The sequence below is a fragment of the Sciurus vulgaris genome (genome assembly GCF_902686455.1).
Source record: "Sciurus vulgaris genome assembly, chromosome: 6".
Classification (NCBI taxonomy): Eukaryota; Metazoa; Chordata; class Mammalia; order Rodentia; family Sciuridae; genus Sciurus; species Sciurus vulgaris.
This window is the reverse complement of record NC_136466.1, coordinates 56,976,128-57,000,968: the sequence shown is the minus strand read 5'-3', so window position 1 is coordinate 57,000,968 and position 24,841 is coordinate 56,976,128. Positions and strand designations below refer to the sequence as shown.

General features: G+C 37.7%; 1 pseudogene across 1 annotated transcript in view; it reads right to left on the bottom strand.

Moving 5' to 3' along the window:
* Positions 1–15,194: 15,194 nt before the first annotated feature.
* LOC306664299 (poly(A) polymerase alpha-like) overlaps positions 15,195–24,841 on the bottom strand; it is a 29,472-nt pseudogene continuing 19,825 nt past the window's right edge. The window contains exon 2 of the transcript in view: positions 15,195–16,093. The product of the transcript in view is annotated as a poly(A) polymerase alpha-like (transcript). The remainder of the gene's footprint in view (positions 16,094–24,841) is intronic.

Here is a 24,841-nt window from a genome sequence, read left to right as displayed (position 1 = left end):
TGGGACTGTACACCCTGGTTTTTGTGGAACATCCATCCTCACAACCCGTCCTATGGTATGGGAATTGCATTATTTCTGTTTGAAAAATCCATACATTTATAGATGAATTTCGTTACAGCTGTCCAGCAGGCAACAAACAGGACTTCATTTGAACTCAGGGTTTTCATTAACAACAACAACAACAAAAAAGTCTGGCTGTAACTTAGATGACCATATCACAGCCTATTAGGAATATATCTATAGAGTAAGTACAAGTCAGTTACCTTAATAATGGCAGAACTACACACCAGGGAGTTCTTTATTATCATGTATATAGAATTAGTGAAGGTTATCAGACTGCATATTCCATCCTTGGTAATTTCTCAACTCTGAATGATATTCTTTTTTATTAGTAGTGTTAGCACTGTTACCTAAAATATCTCATTTCTTTACCTCCTTGAAAGGTACAGTTGGAAAGATATGATTTTAACGTTGGTGTAAGACTCCCCCCCCAACACCAGGACTGGAGATTGAACCCAGAACTTTGCATATGCTAGGCCAGCTAGGCCAGCTAGGCCAGTGCTGTACCATTGACTTACATCCCCAGCTTTTTTTTTTGCCTTGAGATAAGGCTTATTAAATTGCCCAGGCTGACCTTTAACTTGGAATTGGCCCTGCCCTTGGCCTTCCCAGTAGCTAGGATTACTAATGAGTGCCAATGTGTCCAACTGGTGTTAAGACCTTTTGTAAGTATTTCAGTAATCAGATAAATTTTAAAAAGTGATCTTAAAAATCTAAATTACAACTCAGGTATAGTGGTACACATGGAACTGGAAGGCTGAGGCAAAAATGATCACAAGTTCAAGGCCAGGCTCAGCAATTTAGCAAGGCCCTAAGCAATTTAACAAGACCTGGCTCAAAATAAAAAATAAAAAGGGCTGGGGTTGTGACTCAGTGTTTAAGTGTCCCTGGGTTCAATCCCCATATCAAAAAAAAAAAAAAAAAAAATCAATTACTGATTAAGAAAGGAGGCCTAAAGAAAGTAAGGGCAAGGTCCAAAGTTGTGGATTCAGGATTAGAATATATCCACGCTCACTGGATTGAGGCCCTAGGTCTCTGATGGTTTGGCAGTCATTGGTCATATATTTTACAGTCCTTACTCCCCTTTATTTTGATTTTGAAATTTGAATTTTTCTTTAAAAATTATATTCTGTTCATTTTGAAGTTTTAAGGCTGTATGTGAAATGATTTTTGGATACTATCTGTCCTGCTCACAATACCTTATAGTTATCTCTGAATGGAGTCCCTCAATCTCAGATTCTTTTAGGAGATATATTCTATTACCTGAAACAAACATGTATTTGAGTCAAAGAGTTGAGGATTTGCTATTGGCAACTGTAAGTTTGAGGAAATTATTTCATGGTATTGTCACAGAAAAATGCAAATGATTTCTACCTTGTATAGAAAGTGTAAACATTAAATTAAACGTTACATGCAATGGGTTATACATATAATATGTCATGGCTTAATAGTAACTGTCATGACTGTGCTGTCATTAACATAGACCAAGTATGTTTGCGTCTTTCTATGATGTCAGAATTTATTAACAAATTCAGACTATAACACATCAGTGGCAGTTTCACTAAATACTTGTGGGTCACCTGGTGGTCATAAAACCAGGTAATCCCAGATTCTTTTATTTCAATCTTAATTTCTAATATATATAAACTCAAGTCACAGGAACATATGTTACTGATATATATATATATGTTACTGAAAGGCTAAGAAAAGGTTAAGGCAACCACAGGGGTTCAGAAGACTGAGCTGACAGTGACAGCAAAGGTAACGAGCACATGTGAATGCAAAGAGTCACTGTAGGTGGTCAGATAAGATTAGGAACCAAAGAACTGTCCAAACGCGCAGGCACTTATTCTAGGACAAGGTCCAGATATGGCAGTTTCACAGTGTCAACTTGGAATGGAACTTGTGAGGTCATCACCAGCAGAAGAAAAACCAGGCTCTGCTAAAGCCCAAGGACAGAGATTCAGAGTTTCATTGCTGTGACAATTTTCTTGAGCAAGACTCTTGATAAGTGACCAGGTGATGGGATCAGGGTCCTGCCATGTCCAGTGTCCAGTTGCTTTTTATAGGCCTTGAATGAGGGGGTTGCTTCATTCAGTATTCTGGTGTGTTCAATAAACTCAGGGGCCTCATTTTTCCAATATGAATTTGATAAGTTCATGTATTCATGAGCTTCTGATTAATATGATAAGTTTACAGGTAGTCATTTTTATTGTCACAATTAATTTGTCAGTTTGTGCTTTATGGTTGTGCCAGATGATAGTCATTTACTTGTATAAAGTATAGAGTTATTCCACCTCAAAATTAAACTACTCCTTTTTAAAAAAAATTTTTTTTAGTTGTAGAGGGACATAATACCTTTATTTTATTTATTTATTTTTATGTGGCACTGAGGATTGAACCCAGTGCTTCACATGTGCTAGGCAAGCACTCTACCACTGAGCCACAACCCCAGCTCACAAACTACTGCTTTACAAAATGGAGTAACTCAAGTGTTACTCTCAGGCATAGCCTGAGAACTACTATTCTATATGTCATAGAGTATTGACTATAAATAATAATAAATGCATCATAGAGTATTAACATTAACTCTTACTAGTAGTAATCTGTGTCTCAAATCAATAACAATGAAAAAGAATGAAAGATTTTCAGCTTGGATACAGGCAACTACACACATTTTTGGTCAGGTACTTTACTAAATGTATACTTGCCCTATTCTGTTTTTCTCATACCTAACTCTGTACCTGGAGTATGCCCTTCTTCCCTACTCTTCATGCTAAGTTTACCTAGCCTTTTTTATTCAAATAATTCTTGGAATTCCACTACCTCCAAAGTTTTCTGCAGTGAACCAAGTGTTATCTAAATTTGGTGAAAATACTTCATTTACAAGAATAGCCACAATATCAAGTACGATGCCTTGTTTTTCCTATTCACCTTTACTGACTTGTCAGGGCATATATGCTGATTATTGGTTAGGTCATATAAAGACCCACCAAGCTTCAACTTGCATACCATTGTTTCCCTCATTCATTTTCTTCCTATAATATACAAACCTCACTACACATAGAGAACTTTTTTGACATTTGCTCTACTTCCTGTATGTCTTTTGGATCTGTGACAGAAATATATAGCATACCCAAGAGATCTGGGAGGAAGAGGCCCAGACTAGGATAGAGATGGAAAAGCTGGGGAAGGGAAAGGTAAGACTGAAGGCTAGAAGTAATCCACTTTTGTTCCAGGAGAAGAGAATGACAGCTGGCAGATAGTTGAGCATACAGTGTAAACAAATGGGATAGCTAGAATTGAAACACAAAATGAAAAAAATTGCTAAATGGTAGTTCCTCAATATATATTTGCAGAGTGAATGATGAAGACAATTGAGAACATAGTCTTTTACTAATCCAGTTTTTACCATTTAATATGCTTTGCAAAACTGATACTTTCTCCCAGTTATAAAAAAATAGAAGAATAAATCATGTTGCAGAAGTCTAAGGACTGTCCAGAATCTCTTACAACTCTGCTTTTATTTTTGTTTTAAAAAGAGCTTAGGAATTTTTAAGTATGGTACATTTATTATCTTTAATAGGATCGTTCTCATAGTACATCCTTTGCAAGTTTATATTACTGCTTAAAATTCTTTTCTACGTATGCTTGTTAAGCTCTGGACATTTGGCAATTGTAGGATTGATAGAGTTATTTCCTTTAAGTCAGTAGTTCCATCTTACTGATCACCTATAGTTTAGTCAAAAAGAAAAGCAATTTGCCTTCTTGCATTTTAGTCTTATTTTATGCCAAAATATGGTCATAACATTAACAACACTTTAAGGTATTTTAAGTATATCTTTAAAGCATTTATTTTTTACATATATATGTTTAGTTGCAGATGGACACAATTTTATTTATTTTATTTAATTATTTATTTATTAACTTTTATGTGGTGTTGAGGATGGAGCCCAGTCTCTCACTTGTGCTAAGCAAGTGCTCTACACCTGAGCTACAACCCTAACCCCATCTTTAAAGCATTTCTAAAATTAGCACTTAGCTTCTGATTTTTAAGTTGTTGTTGTTTAATAATACAAAGGTATGCCTCTTCAGACTACAATCTGCATCTCTACCTTAATAAAAATGTACTTGAAGTAAAAACAATAAAGACTGGTGTCAAGTATAACATACACAGGTAATTTAATCTGATGGGCTCTGATCCAGTACAGAGGGTTAAAGACTTTCCTTTTGCATGATTCTTCAGTAGTTCACTTTATTTATCTTAATGTATAGGTTATTTCCACCCAATAACATTTTAAGTTATTAGCTTAATTATTCAGCTATAGAAATGAGATTCTTAATAAACTGTTTCCCCATTAGCCTTCCTCTCTCATATTGCCTGAAATTTCCCCTTAAGACTTAGTCTTTGGGTCAGTCTGAAAATGTTAACACACTGTTTCTTCCATATTGTGCAACTGAGTTCAAGAAAGCAGAGGAGGAAGGGAAATACAGTATTTCTGTAGTTGATATAGTAAAATAAAAAAAAGAATGAAGTTTCAACCAGATTTCAGTGTGTTCTTCCTTTTTACCACAAATTGAGGGTGCCATTCTTCCCAGACAGAATTGTCAGACCAGGCTAAAGACATCAATAACAACTTTTAAGATCTATTACATTGCCTAGCATGGGAGAGACCACAATAAGCTCATATCTAGGGTTTAACCCTAGCACTATAAAAAAAAAAAAAAAAAAAAATCAGTTATAAGAAAAGATTTCACATATTTGAAAACAAGGACAATCTGGCTGAACTTGTCCCCTCCATCCCAGCCCTAATTAAAAAAAAGAAACCGTAGCTACAGAAGGAATGGCAGTTCGAAGTTAGATGCAGTGGAGGATTCTCACTCCTTTGTCACACTTCTGGATGGAGGAGAAGGTGAGGGTTGAGGCTCCAAGAGTAGAAATGATTTGTACCTCACAGAAAAGTACTCTGTTTCCCTTATCTTGGGCTAGTAAAGCAAAGGACAAGATCAGCCTTCACTATAACTATGGTGCTCAGATAATAGCAAAGGATAAGAGGAACAGCATACAGAAGTCTTCAGACTTGATCTGCAACATCAGTTCCTCCAGGCTTTTTAGACTGCCAGCCTACACTGCAGATTTTGGATTTGCCAACTTCCATAATTACATGAGCCAATTCCTTAAAATAAATCATTCCTATGTAAATAGTCATTCATCCTGTTGGTTCTGTTTCTTTAGAGAACCCTGACTAATACCTTCCCTAAGTCCATATGAAGGATACGAAGGAAGGTCAGCATATTGAAAATGATTGGGATAGGGAAGGTGCAGAATGACCTGAGTGTGCTGGTCACCTGAGGCATGACAGAACTATAGACAACTCAGCAGAAGCACTTGGGATAGATATGACAGCGGCCAACATACTTGAGAACCACAGTAAGTTCACGGGCCAACACAAAGTAAAGAGAGATCAAGACAGAAACACATGACTCCCTACAAATGATAAAAATATTATTACACTTAGATTCAATCTAACCAGGCAAGGCAGAAAGAGTAAAAACTGAGGAATATTGAACTTGAATGTGATTGAAATACAAATTAAACTTGTCCATGCCACTGAGAGATTGCAAGGTGGTTTGGATTAAAATATTTTGCATCTAATCTAGAGGTTCAATCCTGTCATCAGAATGATCTCCTTCCACTTCTTGTAGATATATCATTTCAACACAGCTGTCTCTTAAAAATAGGAAAGATGGCTCCTGGGCACCACAAGCTTAAGTTTCCCAAGTAGCTTACAATATAACAAACCTCAGGAGACCTGGTTTGCCCATTTGGGTCATATGTTCAACCCTGAACTAATACTGCATCCAGAGCTAGGATGAACCTTGATTGGTCAAACATATGCTAAACTCCACCCCATTGATTGGCAGAGGCAGAAGAGAGTCAAGAGTTAAGGCTGGTCTCCACACACAACAGGCGATTCCCATAAGAATGAGGAATTCATTCTAAAAAACAAAACAAAACACAAATCATTATAGCAAGGTTACAATAAAGAGATATGAAAATATGATTTAATGAATTACAAGTTTATGATCATACAAAGAAAAAAATTTTAGGTTCACAATCCTTCAAGAAAATAATGTGAACAAACCTTACAGGGAATACTTGATATAGACAAGGTACAATAGTACCTTGCATACTGAGTGTCTACATAGTGAGTTCCAAAAACATTAAAATCCAGTTGCTCAACTAGGTTAGAAGCAAGCCTTTCTAGAAAGTACAGTCTAATTAAAGTTTGAGGTGTACTTTTATTCAAACGATTCTCAGAAGTTTGACCACCACAGCAGAGATCGACAGCAAAACATGAGGCCCTTCAGTGCTAGAGAACCATGCCAGTGTTGGGGGTCAAGTTTTCAGAGAATAACTACAAAGCTAACAGGGAATCACTCTGGCATGCCTGAGCACTCTGTGGAGAAATGGCCCACAGATTGGGCATAAGTCCATAAAGTATCTGTCAAACTCCTGCATCTACATGCATTTTTTAGTTATACATGATGGTAGAATTTATTTTGATATAATATACCAGCATAGAAAATGTCTTATTCTGATTAGTAACCCATTTACAAGTATTTTGAAGACCAAGAGTTGAAGTCAGTGACTTTCAATGAGGAGTCTGACAAGGTGTGATGTAACATTCCCAAGGGAAAGGGAGGTCAAGTTCTTACATAAGGATCTGATATGAGGTCCCACTCCCAAGAGGAGGGGATACATAACAAAAGAATATCAGACTGGTATTGTGGTTGGCGCACACCTGTAATCCTAGTGATTTGGGAGGCTGAGGCAGAAGAATTCCAAATTCAAGGCCAGCCTGAACAATTTGGTGAGATTCTGTCTCAAAAAAAAAAAAAAAAAGGACTGGGGATGTAACTCAATGGTATAGCACCCATGGATTCAATCTCACATGTCAAAAAATAAAAATAATATCATTCATATAGCAAAATATGTAAGCATTTGCAATCATTACAAAACTATATAATACACATCCAACCAACTTCATGGAAGTTAGGTGAGAGAATTAAGCTGAATAGTCCTTTCTGGCCTAAAATAATCCAGAGATTTGAATTTTTTAAATGTGGAAATTCTTTAAAGGATTAGGATATTTAGAAAGTCATATTCATTTGTTCACTCATTAACCCATGTATTTATTCCACAAACATTTGTTGAACATTTACTACATACCAAGCAAGGGAGATTGAGTTATATGATGATCCTGCTTTGAGGAACTCAATAGTCCCATATAAATAAATTATGTCTCAAAGTGCCGGCCACTGAAAAGGCATGAGCAAAGTAGTGTAGAAAACCAAGGGCTGGACAAGTCTCTATGTCAGGGAGGAGGGAGGAAAAGATAACCTCTGTGTGGTCTTCTAAGAACAGCAGCCTCCTCAGCCTGCAGGGAATGGCAAATGGATTCTGTACCTTGTGGAGGACTGTAAATGACAACCCAGAGTCCCCAGGGAGAGTTAGAAGGAAATCTCAGATGGAATCCCTAATCTCCTTATGTTGTGCTTTTAATTTTAAACTGTGCCACATAGGGGGTGCTTCAAACTAGGAATTAGTAAAGTATTAATGGAAGTGCATTTTAGTCAACAATCTTAACATGAGGACTACCCTACACTAGTCAAGAGAAATAGAAAATTGAAAACATTACTGTGTAATTGAAATAAGTAAATTACTTAACTCATAAAATGACAGTTATTCCTCACCTAAAACAAAAGAAAAAGATTAAGTAGGAAATGTTATGGAGGACTGGCTTTGCGCAAGGCATTGTACTGGATACCAGGAAAGAATTTTTTAAACATTAAGATACAATTCCTTCCTTTAATGAAGGTATTTGTGTGTGTGTGTGTGTGTGTGTATAAATGTAATGTACACATTATATACATTACATAAGTGTAATGTAGATATATATACATGGGAATAAATAGGCTAAGCAATCAAGCTATAAATTATGAAGGTCCAAAAGAGTGTTATTGATGACAGGTGTCAATTCATGGGAACTGCTAAAACTTAGAGAATGAAAAAAATTGCTTCAGTCAGGACAACTTGAGAGACCGTCCTAGAAAGAGGAGAATGTAAACTGGACACCAAAGCTGGAGAAGATTATTTCAGTAAATGATTTGAACTACAAAACTCAGCTTTACACACAAGTTTTTCAGGAAAAGAACTATCATATACAGTGAGATGGGTATTGCATATATTCTTTGTGTGTGTGTATGTGTGTATGTGTGTGTGTGTGTGTGTGTGTGTGGCACTGGGGAGAGAGCCCAGGACCTTGCACATGCTAGACAAATTCTCCACCATTGAGCTCCCAGCACTTTTTACTTTTTATTTTGAGATAGGACCTCGCTCAATTGCCCAGGCTAGCCTCAGCCTGCTCTGTTGCTGGGATTACAGGTGGTGTATAGCCACTGTACCCAACCAAGATGAATGTATTTTATATGATTTATTTGCATCTGTATATATTGAAAATATTGGACACTGGGCAAGAATTATCCAGAATGTGGTCACTCACATACCTGGGATTTAATGTTACCAAAAATATTCTATTAATGTCTCTGAAAAGAGATAAACCTGAAAAGTCGATATGGACCTCTCTGATTTGCATTTATATTGAGAACAGGAGCAATGGAAATGTCCATATATTGTTGATGGGAGTATAAAACAGAAAAACCAATTCAGGAAATGGATAGTTTCTTATGAAGTTAAAAATGCACTCATGCTGTGGTTCAGCAACTCCACTCCAAAGACACATGGAAGCATAAGTTAACCCAAAGATTTGTATGTATGAGAAGACTATAGTAACTTTATTCATAATAGGTAAAGGGACTTAGAACACGCTACCCCAAAACATGCCGCTTTGGCAAGATGATTACTTTGAGCAAGGCACTTAAGAAATGGCAGATGTGGGAAAAGGTCTCTGTCCTCCCTCTGTCTATCTGAAAGCAGGGCATTAATTCCTTTAAGAAGGTGCCCTTCCTGTACCAGGAAGTGAGCAGTCTTTTCACCCGAAACTGAGTTAATCCTAAAATGGATCTGCACAAATCAACCTACTAAAATTATCCTTTTCAGCATGAGTTTTCCTCTTATGATACCTAGACATTTTCCCACAATTACTGCCCCCAGAAGTTTAAACTCCTTTTTCTTTGTCTTGTTGCTTCACTAACTTATTGTTCTTTTGTTAAAAAGGCATATAAAAGGGCTTGGGTTGTAGCTCAGTGGCAGAGCACTTGCCTAGCATGTGTGAGGCACTGGGTTGTATCCTTAGTACCACATAAAAAAAAATAAGCAAACAAAATAAAGGCATGCTGTTCATCTACAACTAAAACAAACAAACAAACAAAAAAAGACACACAAACTGCAGGCACAGTGGCATACACCCATAATCCCAGCTACTCAAGGGACTGGTGAAGGAGGATCACAAGTTCAAGGCTAGCTTGGGGAGATTCTGTCTCAAAAAAGCAAAAAAAAAAAAAAAAAAAAAAGATTGGGGATGTAGCTCAGTGGTAACACACACACACACACACACACACACACACACACACACACAAAGGAATATTAGTTCTCAGTCTTAACCACTTCTTCCAGATCTTTATTTTTCCCAGGAAGGCTCCTGTGCATGTGGTTTTTTTTTCCCTGTGGATGGGTTTCATGTCAATTTAATTCCCAGACTCAAACACAGAATCTAAAAGAATAAAGTTTTTCCTTCCCTAAATGGCAAAAACTAGAAACAATCCAAATACCTCTCAGCAAGAGAATGAACAAATTGTGGTACATGTACTATCCAGCAATTAAATAAAGTTACACATTAATGCAACAATACAGCTAAATCTCACAAATATTATATTGAATAATTGGTATGCAAAAAACTAAGTACACTTTGGTTCATTTATATGAAGTTCAAGAACATGTAAATCTAACCAATGGTGAATGAAATCAGAAAAATTGTTGCTTGTAGAGGTAAGAATTGATTGAAAGTTTCCACTAAATAACTTTGGGAGTGACGGGAATGTTTTATACCTTGTTTGAGGTCATGGGTACATGAATATATGCAGTTATCAACTTTAAATTATACACTTCAGATCTGCATGTTTGAGAATCACAGCCTCTAGGACAGGAGTCCCCTGTGTTTCTCCTTTGGTAGTGAAGCAATAAACCTTTATCCTTTTTCTCAAATCTGTGTCCTCATTATTCAATTGGCATTGGGGACAAAGACCAAGCTTTCAGGAACAAATCTGGCACCCCAGGTGGGACCTGAGAGCAGCCCCTGCTCCAGCTTTCTTGGGTAGGCCTGGCCTCCCAGGAACCCCACTTCCATGCTAAGGATGCAGGGTGGCTGGTAAAATTGTTGACAGCCAACTGCAGGAGAGTTAGGAGTCAGTTTGCCTAGGGTTGAACTAGAGCTATTCCTGTCAGTAAAGGGAGGAACTGAGCGACCTTCCCAGCAGCTACCAAAGTTCCTTTTGCTTCATGGAATTCCCACCTTCTCTTCCTGAACACTACTGGTTTCTCCATGTGGTCCACTGTGAGGAAAAGGAAACTGAGCTCAGTAAAATCACTTATCCTTGGACATCTGGTAAGTCCCCCTGTGTACACGCCGAGACTCTTGATTCCATGCATCTGATTCCTCTTTATGAGAACATCTGGTCCTTTGTGGGGACATCTGTGGCACTACTGGTGTAGGAGTCATGGTTGAGTGGGACTTGAGAACCTAGGGATATTTCTGATCTAGGGTCTCATCTGTTTGTGGGCCTTGGGTTTGAGAATTCCCTCTGGTTGTCTGTTTTTGTTTTGTTTTTTGAATATGTTACTATCCCTTTTAAGACATGACAAATGCTGCATTGATCCCATAGGTGGTCTCTTGGGAAAGATCTTGGCTAGTCAATTTAAAGGTTCCTATTTGAGGGTCATGGTTTCAGGGCTCCTCTCTAGTTGTCTCTCTCTGTGTTTCTTTTTTGTGCAATTTTGCAGTTGAAGTTGGTGTGTCAGAGGTGAAGTAAGTTGAAGGGCCACCTGTAGGTACAGGCCTAAGATAATGTTTTGATGTGATGATCTGGCTTTTAAATAGCTTTCTGGATTGTTGTACAATCTTGCAGTTGGAGTTGGTCTGTCAAAGGTAAAGTAAGTGGAAGAAATTTTTGTATATGCAGGTCTGTCTGTTTTAAAGGTTCCCATCTTCAGCCCTGGTTCCAATGATCCTCTCTTTTCTGTTTTTTGTCTGTCACTGGCCCTTTAAGACATGGTCATGCTGCATTGATCTTACCAGTAGTCTCAAGCAGAGAGGTCTTGGCTGAATGGGCCACTTATAGGGATAAGCCTGTTTAAGAGAAAGAGGGTTTATTGTAACAAAATCTGGCCTTTGAATGGTTTTTCTGGATTATTATACAATTTTGATGTTGAAGTTGGTCTGTTGGGGTAAACTATATGAAAAATTTCTGTATGTACAAGTATTTATGCAGTTGCATGATAAGGGGACTGAACTGACAGGAACTAAGTGGAAGGTGACAAAAGGAACTGCCTCTGGAGTGCAAGGATAACAGGACACCAGAAGAAAGGGTTTAAAAGATTTAAATATTTTAAACCCAGTGCTGGCACTCCCAGCACTGTTTCCCAGCCTGGCTCCAGGCAGCTGCACATCATCTCACTATGGTCAAGGACACCAGCCCTAAACTGGGGGGAAAAAAATCAAAAAACATCCCAGAAAAGCTGCCTGGGCTGTAGAAAACATGGCCAAAGAGAACTTGGCTTCTGCCTTGCCTTCCAGGTCCTTTTGCCCCTGGAGGGTGGAGGCTACTGACCACAAAGACTGTGGCAGTAGGGTTCAGCACTGTTAGTTTATGATCTGGAGACAGGATTAGTCTCCCCTTTTAAGATCTGACAGGACACCGTATTTTGCAGGGAATATCCATCACTGGGGCAAAGCAGTGCTTGCTATAACAGGATCGCATCAGTGGGGAACTCACTTAAGGTGGATGGCATTGTGATAATGACAATGGATACAGGTCAGGCTCAAAAATATACCGTGTTCCAACTCCTTGAATGCAACCTGGGAAAAAAAAAGATTAAGGCACAGTTTTTGTATATACTGGATTGTCTAACCCTCTCCTGGGATGAAATTTGTTGTGTAAATAAAATGCACAGAAACATTCATAAGGACTGTTTCAGAAAATGAATTTAAGAAAGGGTCCAAAACTAGAAAAGATAAAGTTATAGATATGGAAATATTTTAGTATAGGAAATTAGAAGGTAAAAGAAATGTTTCTGGATGAAAAAGTATTTTGTGTGATAAAGTAATATTTTCCTGCTAAAGTCCAAGATGAAAGAGGGCAAAACTAAGGATGTAAAGAAGTTGTGAATGTCTAAGCAAGTCGCAGAAGGTTAGTGGAAGGTAAATCTCAAAAAGTTTGTGTTTGTAATTAAACTGGCTATAATTAGCACAAAGCTATTTGAACTTTAATGTACTGGTATGAAACAAAGTCTGAAACATTGATCTGCTCTTATCTATCAAGATAATTTTCTTCTGTTAGGTTTTATTACATGGGGAAACTAACTTTTAAAGGAATTAGGGTTTGTACCTGTTTTAAAGTCTTAAATGATCCCTTTGTAATTACTTAAGCAAACAACTATCATTTAGGTTATAACAATATAGCTGACACCCTAAATATACTCTCAGTATATGTATGCATCTGAGAGCTATATCTGTCTAAGCCTTGTCTAAGTGTTATGTAACGTTTATAAAATGAAAGTTTGTGTAAATTTACTGGCATGTTAACCCTTCAGTGTTCTCTTTTATATGTTGTACCTGACATAGAAGGGCCACACTGTCATTTGAAGACCTGTCTTAAATCTGTTTGCTTTGATTAAGTCAATTTCTGATCATTATCAGTTTCCTAAGTGCATAAGAGATTTAAGGCTATCCTTTGATTTTCTAGCTATGCAGACCTGTGATAACTGTTACCATACACGCTGGATTCTAAGTTGTGCTTTAAAAATTATAAAAATTTAAGGCTAGCCTTTGATTTTTGTTAACCCATGCAGACCTGTGATAATTGTTACCGTAAACTCTGGATTCTTAATTATGCTTTAAAAGTTACACTCAGTTAAGTGTAAAATTCAGGAGAGCACTTTGCCAAGTTGATGTTCTCCAAACTAAACTTTTGTGTAGCAAAAGTCTCAAATTTGTATAAAATTAACAAATTTGTGTTGGTATTTATTCATGTTATTTGATTTTTTATAGCTGGATAAATTAACCTATTGTCAATAAGTTAGATATACAATTTTGTGTTACTCTTTGCACTGGAATTTAAATGCATTTTTGAAAGATACTAAGGGGAGCCTGATATGTATAAAGGTGACATTGTAAAACATGGAAGCATTCTGCCACTTTTTTCACAAAAGGAAAGTTAAAAGTTCTCTTAGCCTTACTTTGATCCATGTTTCAGATGTAATGTAGTATTATTCACGAAGGGACAAGGCTCTGCCTCCCACTTTACTCCATATTGGCTCCAAAACAGGCTAAACTTCAACTCACTTAAAGTTGTATTCAAAAGAGTGATCTTTGTTGTGAGAATTACTGTGATCTCAAACAGGGGATATAATGTATAACTAAGTAAAGGTCCAAGATTATGAAAGTTATTTTTCTAGGTTCAAAGCTATTACATAAACTGAATGTGGTCTTGCTCTGTTAATTTCATTTTGTGTTTTCCTTATAAACTTTATAACTATGGCCTGTTAGTGTTTTGTAGAGGCACTGCTTCTAAAACAAACAAACAAACAAACAAAAAAAAAACCAACCTGGGTTAATTTGAGATAGTAAGCCATGATCTACAGGATAGATAGTATATAATGCTGACTTCCAATACTAATACTAACCCCAATTAAATGAAAGGGATAACTAAAATTATAGATATTGAAGTCCCTCTTTAAGACTGGTGAAACTGGCTTGCTGGGTGTTTAAAACTAAAAAGTTGGAGACAAAAGTCAAGCAAGTAAAGGGCCAAAGAAAAAGCAGCAAACATTTTGATCCTTGCCCTCTAAGATCAGTGAGGACCCAGAGAATGAAGGGACCCCTCTCTGGACCTGCAACTCTGGTGAGTCATCTCATCTGCTGATCAAGGAGATTGAGAGGACCCTAGAGAACAGGAAATCAACCAGTGCACATTCTGCAAAGAGGAGGGTCACTGGAGACAGAAAAGTCCCAGATGCTTCCAAAAGAAGCCAACGGGACTCTGACTCATCCTGGCAGATGGCATCACCCATAGAGGAAAGTTAAAGGAGCCAAGAGACTTTGCACATGTCCCCAAGAGTGATCTCTGAGGAATCTCAGCTGACTCTAAGAGTAAATAGGAATAAGGTCAGTTTTGACCAACTTGGTCTTAAATATCTGGCAGGAGAGTATAGCCTGAGTGCAGACCTACATGGACATTTAAAAGGAAAAACATTTTTTTAATGTAACTTAAGATATACACTTGTGTCAGCCCTGCCAAAAGTAAGTAAAGCTGGAGACTAAAGAGAAAGTTTTCTTGTGTGGGAGTACCTAATAATAATGATCATAAAGGACTGTAGAGATGTAAGTTTGTTTTGAGTTAATTTGAGCCTGATCTCATAGACTGACAAATCTTCCTAACCTCCTACATTGATAAACTTGATCTGTTTTCCATTGATATGATTATGTGTTACTGTCTTCATGGTTTTCAGAGAATGGCTGAAATGCTAATTGCTTTTGTGCTAACTGTTTACAAGAAAGAAATGCTTTGCTGTCTTGTTTATTGTTGTCTTAGCATGATCCCTGCCCTATGTATGCCTCATCTAGTCACCTGCCATTTGTCACTGTGGATCTCTGGACAGCTCTGATGCTGAATACACTTAGCTGCCCATGCCTCACCTGATGGAGAACAAGGACTTTGGGTTACTTCCCTCAAGTTCACCCACTTTCAGCAAGAAGCAGCTTGGAGATGTCATTGCCCATTTTCCCATAGAAGTGGAATGTAGAAATTGACAGTGGGGAAATGTAACAGTGATTCACTTCATGCTTTGAATATAGCCCTTGCTACTTTGTCACTGCAATTGATTTTTTTTTTTACAATCAATTTTATTTTAATATAATCTAAACACATACCATTTAGAAAATACCAAGAAAAATTTATGTACAAGAGTTGATGCTATTGCATTTGGATAAAGCTGGCAAGTTCTTGCTACTAGCATAGCCCAGGAAACACCACCGAGGAAACCTAATATATTGGAATAGATGTTGTGGCGTTTGGCCCACAGTTTGATAGCTCTCAGTGTTAACCTGAAGTTGTCAATGTTTGGTACTAGATGTAAAATTTCATCGGTTACCCTGCAACCATTAAGACTTCTTATGCATCTTATATCTAAATTTTTAAGCAGACTGTCATCTCGTAGGTCCAAATCTTCTGGAATAGTCTGCAGTGCTAATCTTGCAAACAAAATATCAATCTCTATTCCATCAAAACAGAGTTTGATAACTGGTACAAATGCCTCCTCAACAGCTCTTAAATCTTTAACTTCTTCTTGTAATTTCAATTTATCATAGAATGAGGTGAAAAAGTCACTTCGATCAACATGTCTCGATGCAACACACAATGCATCAATATCAGCACCTTTTGTATGTACTCCTAATCTGTAAGATCCAAATGTAAAATTTTTTCCTCCAACATTTTCAATTACAGATTGTGGAAGATTCTTACTTTCACTGATTTCTCGTATCCACTCTTTCACCAAGTTATTTAATTTTCCCAGAATTAAAATCCTGCGCTGCAGCTCCTCTTCCTCTTCAAAAAACCCAAAGGGCTTCAGAGTCTCAATTAGTTTCTGTGTAAGAATGCAGTCAGTCTCCTTGGGGGCTGCTAAGCTGATAGGAGAAGTAATGCCATAGTGCTTCTGTGGCGGCTGTGTTTATTGTGATTCCTGCGTTGTAACTGGAAACGGCACCGCCCAGTCACTCCACTGAGGCGGGAGCTGCAATTGATTTTTTAAATGGACATGTTTCTTTCTCTTCTTCTCTCCCTGTTCCTCCTTAATCTCTCCCTCTCCCCAATCTCAGGGGAAACAGAATTTCCTTTCTTCTCCTAAGCAGATTTACCTGTCCTTGAGCACACACCCACCATACCAACAAAGTAATCCAGACTTTGGGGATGGCCCCAGAAGATCTCAGAAATGACTATCTCCCAAATTAACAAGGGAATTATAACTCCAACAGAGAACACGTGGAATGTTGCCTTTGAATCACCTCTTTAAAAGCCCTCTCTTCCTGCTGATGGGCACAATCACAGCCTTTAGGACAGGAGTCCTCTGTGTTTCTCCTTTGTTAACAAAACAATAAACCTTCTTCTTCCTTTTTCTCAAAAAAATAAGAAACAAAAACAACAAAAAACTATGCATTTCATTTTAAAAATGGAAACATATTTGGTCTCATATATTCAATTTTAAAACTCATAAGGTACATTTTGAAACTTTTTTGAAGTAGAAAATGTTTCCATCTTATTTATTGCTTGAATTCTAATTTTTCTGTGGACTTTTCATTTTGTATACCAAATGTTATGAAAACTATAATTTCTTCAAGAATCAGAAATTTACAGATTTTCTGTAAATTTGTGATCAGATTTAAAAGACGTTTTTGAGTAATGAAATATGGCTTATGGGTGAACATGGCTTGAGGAGGGCTATTGCCATTTTGTTTTGGAAAGATTGGAATATGAATATGAATACTCTGCAACTTCAAGAAAAAGGAAGGGAACATAAAATAATAGTTTTACCTATAACATTCTGTTAATATATTGGTTTTATTTTATGATATTACAAATTTGGGCACTGAATTCTTCCATCAATTAGATACAATACTGATTTTTAGTAATCTGGTGGCCTAAATCCTTTTAATAAAAACTCATGTGTGAGACAATGTCAGAAGGTTCAGAGGTAAAATAGTTAGATTATGAGACTAATTAATGACTTAATTAATGACTAATTAATGACTTAATTCATTAATATAGATTAATTTGGTGCTAATCATAGGAAGTTAGGGTGTGGTTGGAGACGATAGGTCACTGGGGGTGTACATTTGGGGTATATATTTTGTTGCTGGAGAGAGAGTAGAACACTCTCTGCTTCCTGATTTCCATGGCCTGAGCTGCTTTGCTTCGTCACACACTTCCACCATAGTGTTCTGCCTCACCTCAGGCCCTGGGCAATGGAGGCATCCATCTATGGACTGAGACCATTGAAATTGCAAGCACTGAATAATATTTTCCTCCTCTAAAATTTTTCTTGTCAGGTCTTTTGGTCACAGTGACAAAAAAACTTGACTAAAACAAACTGAAAGCATGCCACGAATTTAATTCAATACAGGCAATTTCCAAAGAACATGGACATAAGGAAGAAGGATGAAGGGCACATAGCTCATGCCTGAAATCCCAGCTATTGGAAGGCTGAGGCAGAGGATTCCAAGTTTGAGGTCAGCCTCAGCAATTAGGGAGACCCTGTTTCAAAATTAAAAAAAAAAAAAAGGGCTATAGCTGGAGCTCACTGGTAGAGAGGCCCTAAGTTCAATCCCTCGTACTGAAAAAAAAGGAGGAGAGGGTAGTCATCAGAATCTGGGGAGCACTGTAGTTTGGAAAGCATATTTAAGCTGGGTGGGTACCATGGCACACTCCTATAATTCCAGCAATTTAGGGAGGCCAAGGCAGGAAGGTCACACGTTCCAGGCTAACCTCAGCAACTTGGTGAGACTCTGTCCCAAAATTTTAAAAAAGAAGAAAAGGTTGGGGATGTAGCTCAGTTATAAAGCACTCCTGGGTTCAATTCCTAGTGCTGATAAATAAATAAGTAAACAAACAAACAAATAAATAAAATGAAATTTAATATTAAGATATAATTTTAAGGGTTGGGGATACAGATCGATGGTAGGATATTTGCCTAGTATGTGTGAGGCCCTGGGTTCAATTCCCAGTACTACAGAATAAATAAACTAATTAATAAAATCTTATATCTGGAAAGCAAAACATTTACTTATTATTTAACAATGTATACTTCAGAAAGTGAAGTTTGACTAAACCTTGGTCAGAGAGATTTGATAAAAGCTATAATTCTCAATTGGGTGTATGAAGAACAGACAGTTCCCCATCTCCAAGGGGTTTCTCAGATTTTGGGGACAGATGAGAATTTTGTGTTTACCAAAAGATCATAGGATGATAAAGTTACAAGATATTGCTGTGTAGAACAGAGGATATTGGGCTGGGGATATAGCTCAGTTGGTAGAGTGCTAGGTTCTATCCCCAGCACCACCAAAAAAATAAAAAAGTTCCTAGTAAGAACAGAGGACATACAAGATATAGCTGTTGCCCTTATTCTCAGTGAGATGCCTCATTTGCATCTGGAACCATACCAACCACACCAAAAAGTAACCAGATCAGACAATGAACCATGACAGACAGAGCTACTCACCCTGTGGTAACTTAGCTCCTTGGGGTCTTCAGAAATGTGTTGTCTGGTATGAAAGATGGTAGAATGAGACAGACATCATTACCCTACGTACATGTATGATTACATGAATGGTATGAGTCTACATCATGCACAACCATAGAAATGAAAAGTTGTACCCCATTTGTGTACAACTGTACAAATGCAGTCTAAAAAAGAAATGTGTTGTCATTTATAAGAAACTGGTTTCATTTCTCTAATCTCAATTTCTAGTTTCTTTCATTTACTACACTTCCTTTAAAGGATTTCAGTTATGTTGACCTCAAAGGGATGGAGAAATAAGTTCTCAGTTGTCACAGGGAAAAGGGAAGTCATAAAGTCACAGGAGTGACACACACACAAATACACATAAACATACATTTTTAAAAATTTTACAGCGCTGAGAGAAACCCAGGGCCTCACACTTGTTAGGCAAGCACTCTAGCACTGAGTTACATTCCCAGCCCCAGCATTTTATTTTTAAAAGTGAATAAAAATTAGCTCCTTCACCATAAAATAATTAGCATGCCATTCTTCCTCTGAACATCTATACAATCATTTGGAACCCAGTTATTATTTTTTGATGTGTCTTTTCAACCAAATCATGACTCTTGCAGGCAGTAGAATATTCCTGGGGGCCACCGCAATGATGAATTGCTATTACCTTTCTGTCAGTTGTCACCCATATGCAAGTAGAACCATGCAGAACAAAGATGATCCAAAAGCCCAGTCTCTCTTTTCTCATAATAAGTTTACTTTATCAAAGTGAAACTGTGTACACTTCCTTTAAGCAAAGCACTCTAGTAGGCATGAATCAAGAGATACTTAACTTTTGAAACTCTTCATAAATAATTCTTTGTAAGAATTACATATGAAAGACTCTTATTCTTTATTTCCCATTATCCTCATCTGAAAACAAGAATCTGATCTCTAATGTTTATTTTAGTGACCATAGAACTATTATTATTATTAATACAGTACCAAATATAATTCATAACAGATAAGGTAAGAGTTATTCTCTCTAAATGTCACCACCCTATTTCAGTTTCACTATGTCATATTACATGCTTCCTGCAGAATTAGTCATGATTATTGATAAAAAAAATTGGAGGAAACCAATCTCTTATTTAAAATGTATATTTTAAATATTGTGTGTGGTGTGCTAAATAATGAGAAAGAGAATCAGATATATCACCTGCCCCCATATGGAATCTGGTTAAAAGTGAACACATTAAGATCTAAAAGATGATCAACAGATAAGATACCTTCATTATGTATTAGCTGGCACAAGGTGAAAATAAAGGTTTGGAAATTTGCTAGAAAGAGGTTATAGAATAGTATGTTAGGAATAGAAGTAATGCTCTATGCTGATCATGATCATGAGCAGCACAGTACTTCATTTCTCCTTGTTGTCTTTTTTTTTTTTTTTTTCCCCAACTGGGGATTAAACCCAGGAGCACTTTACCAAGTTCTCCTTTATGTGTTTTATAAACATATACATATATATATATATTCCTTTATATATATATACATACACATTTATATATGTACATATATATTCATATATATATATATATACCCATTTATATATACATATACATTTTTTTTTTTTTGAGAGAGGGTCTTGCTAAGTTGCTGAGGATCTCTTTAAATCGATGAGGCTGGCCTGGAATTTGTGATCCTCCTGTGTCAGCCTCCCAATTACTGGGGTTATAGGCATTTACCACCATACCAGGCTTCCTTTTGTTTTTAAAGGTCCCAAAATGATTTGAATATAAGCGAGGAAAGCAATTGTAAGTTTAGGTGCCATCTTTCTTTCTCCTGGGTTGGGAGCAAGAGAGAGTGTGGGGGATGCTTTAGAGGTAGAATGGACTGATTAAACCAATTGCTGGGCAGATAAAACTGAGAGTACTTGGAAGAACAATGGAGGTACTGGGGATCAAGTAAATAAACAGCAAGACTGCACAGGCTTCAAACTCAGGCATGCTCAAGTATGAGTCCTGCTCACTCACTATGTGACCTCTAGCAAGTTACTTAACTTCCAGGAACCATTGTACCCTTATCAGTAAAAAGCAGAGAAAGAAGCTGGGTGTGGTGGCCCATGCCTGTAATCCCAATGGCTCAGGAGGCTGAGACAGGAGGATTGCAAGTTTGAGGCCAGCCTTAGCAACTTAGCGAGGCCCTAAGCAACTTAGCAAGACCCTATCTCAAAATTAAAAATAAGAAGGGGTAGGGTTGTGACTCCATGGTTAAGTGCTTCTGGGTTCAATCCCCAGTACCAAAAAGAAAAAAGAAAAGAAACAGAGAAAGAACTATCTATAGGAATGTTGAAAGAACTAAATACAATAGTTGGTGCTTAGTAGATATTTATTCCTTTCCTTTCCTCTACAAAAATAGATATTAGGATCTTTACTTCCCAATTTTGAAGCTGACTAGCACATAAGGCATTATACCAGTACTGATAAACATCAGTGCTTGTTACAACATTGTATTTTCAAAACATTAACTCTTTTATTTGTCACGTTTACTAATGTTTACCTTGGCATAGAGTTAGTATTTACACAAATATTGAATAGTGTGTGCAGTGATTGACTTAACTGTAAGTCGATTTCATTTAACAAACTTTCAGTGAATGCCACTATAGCTAGCACCAGAGAAATTATGAAATGATCAAGACACAGTCAGTCCCATTCCACAGAAAAGACAATGTGCGAGGAAAGGTTTGTGTTCGTACCTCAGACAAGCACACTGCTGAGTCTTCTTACAACCACCTGGAGCCACTCTCCACACAAGCTTCCCTGACTGTTCAATGTGGACTTTCTAGCCAGTCGTATCGTTTTAGTGATGGTTTTTATATATCCATGCACTGTTTGATTAGTTCAGATTAACTTTTATTTTTTTCCTCATACTGGGGATTGAATCCAGGGGTATTTCTACCACTAAGCTATATCTACCACTAAGCTATATATCCACTAATTTTTGATTCAGTCTCAATAAGTTGTCCAGGCTGGCATTGAACTTGGGATCCTCTGAGCTTAGCCTAAACAGCTAGGATTACAGGCATACACCATCCCACCCGATGCCAGTTTGATTTTTTTAATACAAACAATAAATCACTTTCCATTTTTGGCATCAAAATATGAAAAGGACACAATTTATTGCAAGAGGTGGAGGGAGATAAAATTTATTTTTCTTAGATACACACAATATTTAAATCTATTGCTTCCCTTTGTATGTCTACCACTTCCACATTTTGAAGAGGAAAAAAAAATGTGTGCAGTCTGCATGGCCACAAGATCAACCACAGCTGCCCGCTGGGCAAAAAAATAAAGGGTAACATCCTTGGCTTGCCACTGGCTCCTGATGAGGCTAGAAAAGCACCCTCCTCTTCACCCTACCCTCCTCTCCATGTCTCCACCATCTGGCTGGCCTCCCCTTCCCGCCCACCATAGCTTCTTCCTGCATCCTCTGGCTTGAAAAGGTCAAAGATGTTAGCCCTCCTGGAAAGAGTCAAGAACAGGCTTTAGCAGCAGTTTTAGAAATTTGAACAATTTTCAAATTTCTAAAACTTGAATGGAAACTTCAAGATTTCCTCCACCCTCCCCTAACACTGCTCTCTCTCTCTCTCTCTCTCTCACCGATCCCTGTTATCTTACCTGAAACATCTTTTCTTCTCTATCCAGGAAAATTGGTAGGTCTGGAGTCCAATGTACTTTGTAAATTGATGGTTATCTAATGGTAGCCAAGTACCTAATTCCTACAGTGGGCTCTCTAAACAGTTTCACTGAGTGTTAGAGGCAGAAATGAAATATCAAATCATTTAGTAAGTATAGTGTATTTCGCCACGAAGCCACAGGAAATGGTGAGAGGGTACATTTAACATGAAACAGCAGTGACAGCTCACATGCCATTACTTATTAAAAAGGACAGCAGCCAAGCAGACCAAAATTTTGAGCTTTCACAGAATAAACAGTGAATCTTCTAACAAGCAAACGAATAAAGACTAATTACACGAGAAATATGACTCTCCTGTTTGACAAATAATGTGATCTGGATAAACCGTTTGTTTCACTAATAAAAATCCTGTTACCTTAAGAATTTGTTTAAAACTACAGTAATTTTTTCAGTACTTCTTTTTTGTTCTGCCTTTTTTTTTTTCTTTTTCTACCTTGCAGTAATACAAGATACACACTTTTAAAAAAACTTAACAATGCCACTTTAAAAATTGGAAGGCAGTAGGGCACAAACTGAAAATTACAAAACCATAAATATTGGCTCAGAATGAGAATCCGATTAGAATCTTGGAGCTAAGCTATAGTTAAGCTCACTCTGAAAAGACTTGCTTCATCCTCATATTTCAAACACAACAATGTAAACTTGGAAAAGAAAAGAACTAGGGGTGTTTTGATGTCAGGATTCTTACCTTACCAGAAGAACTTGCTAAAAGAAATGGCCCTTTTAATTTTAATAACAGAAGGAAAGGGAGGCTGACAAACTTTAGTTCAGAATATTTTTCTAATATGGATGGAATGAAGCTGTGACCCAGATCTATACAGGACACCAGCTGCCTCCTACTGCAAGGGACCTTTGTGTCTTGAGGCTGCTTTACCCTTAGGACCATCTTCCCAGGCTTGGGGAATTCCTCCTCATGTGAGCCTTACCAAGTGACAAGGTCTAAGTCCCACTCTAGAAGCTCAAAATCCATCTGCCCATTGCTTTGGTAGGTCAATCAGATGCACCAGCTTCAGATTTTGACTCAGAAGCCAGTGACCAAAAGCAAAGGAAAGAGTGGTGAATCCATTCCAGTAGCAACACTCAATTTCAAAAGGTAGTGGGGCCTTACATGGGGGGCAGCAGCACACCATCCCAAGGGCGGTGTTGAGGGCAGCTGTAGAGTCTACTTTCATTGACAGCAGTAACCACCCACTCAGACAAGTTCTGAGACTCCAGTATGTGGTCACCTATGACCTCTAGTTTTTCTAGGATTCTGTGAGCTACTCAGTATGTTTTTAGTACTTACCTTTACTGTGTAAGCCAGAATCACCTTCTGTTGTCTGAAATGAAGAACTGTGTGGGATACAGAACCCCTGAAATAGTGACTTAGAATTAAAAAGAGAGGATCCAGAGATTATCATGTGTAGGGGGGTGTCAGGCTAGCTCAGACGCAGGTAAGAGCCGGTGGAGTCAGAACCCAGGGCCCCGGGAGTTGGGTAAAAGCAGGCTTGTGGCGAGCAACCTGCAAACTTGTTTATTGCAGGAAAAACCACACATTTTATAAACTTTTTGCCCAGTCACAATGTGCCATGGGGGATCAGACCACTGGACCCCTATACGGGTTCCCTTGGTAACACTAGGTCAACTTGGGGCAGTTGTCTACATTTCTAGGTGGTCAGAGCGGAATGCTCCTCTCTGCAAGTTTACACACTTGAGACATTAACTGCTGCGAGCCAAGAACTAGGATTTCTCCCAACAATCATGTCCCTTATAAGTTATATGATACTCAGAAAGATAAGGTGATTAATGAAAAGCTGTGTGTCTACTTTTACTTACTAGGGAGGGAAAGGAAGCTTTCACTGATAGTTGGGAAACAGTGATGGGACACCTTATCCCTTTACTGAGGTCCAGGTCCCAAAACTTGGGCAAAATGCAGGACTTGTATCTGGTCCATGTGCCTGATGACACTTCCTCTGCCCCTGAGACTACAGAATAGAAACTCCAACTGCCCATACTTTGGGCTTGGACAGGAGTTTCTGCAGAACAGAAACTGCAGAAGAGGCCAGATTCATCACAAGACTGTGTCTCCCAGCCCAGGTGTCAACAGGTAGTAGGAGTTGTAAGAATACCTGAGGTCCAGAGTCATATGTGGAGGATGATAATATTACAAACAAAACTCTTTGAGTCTAAGCCTTATTATATAGCATAGAAAATTTTAAACATTTTCTTGGGACATAAACAGTGGTGATGGTTGTACAATATCATGAATATAATTAATGTCACTGAATTGTAGACTTTAAAATGATGAAGATGGTACATTTTGTTATATGTGTGTTTTGCCAGAATTTTTTAAAGTTAATAATGTCAGGCTGGGGAGATAGCTCAGTTGGTAGAGTGCTTGCCTCACAAGCATAAGGCCCTGGGTTCAATCCCCAGCACCACAAAAAAAAAAAAAAAAAAAAAAAAAAAAAATGTCAAACTGCAAAAACCATTGAACGGTACACTTTAGGTAGGTAAATTGGATAGTATGTAAATTAT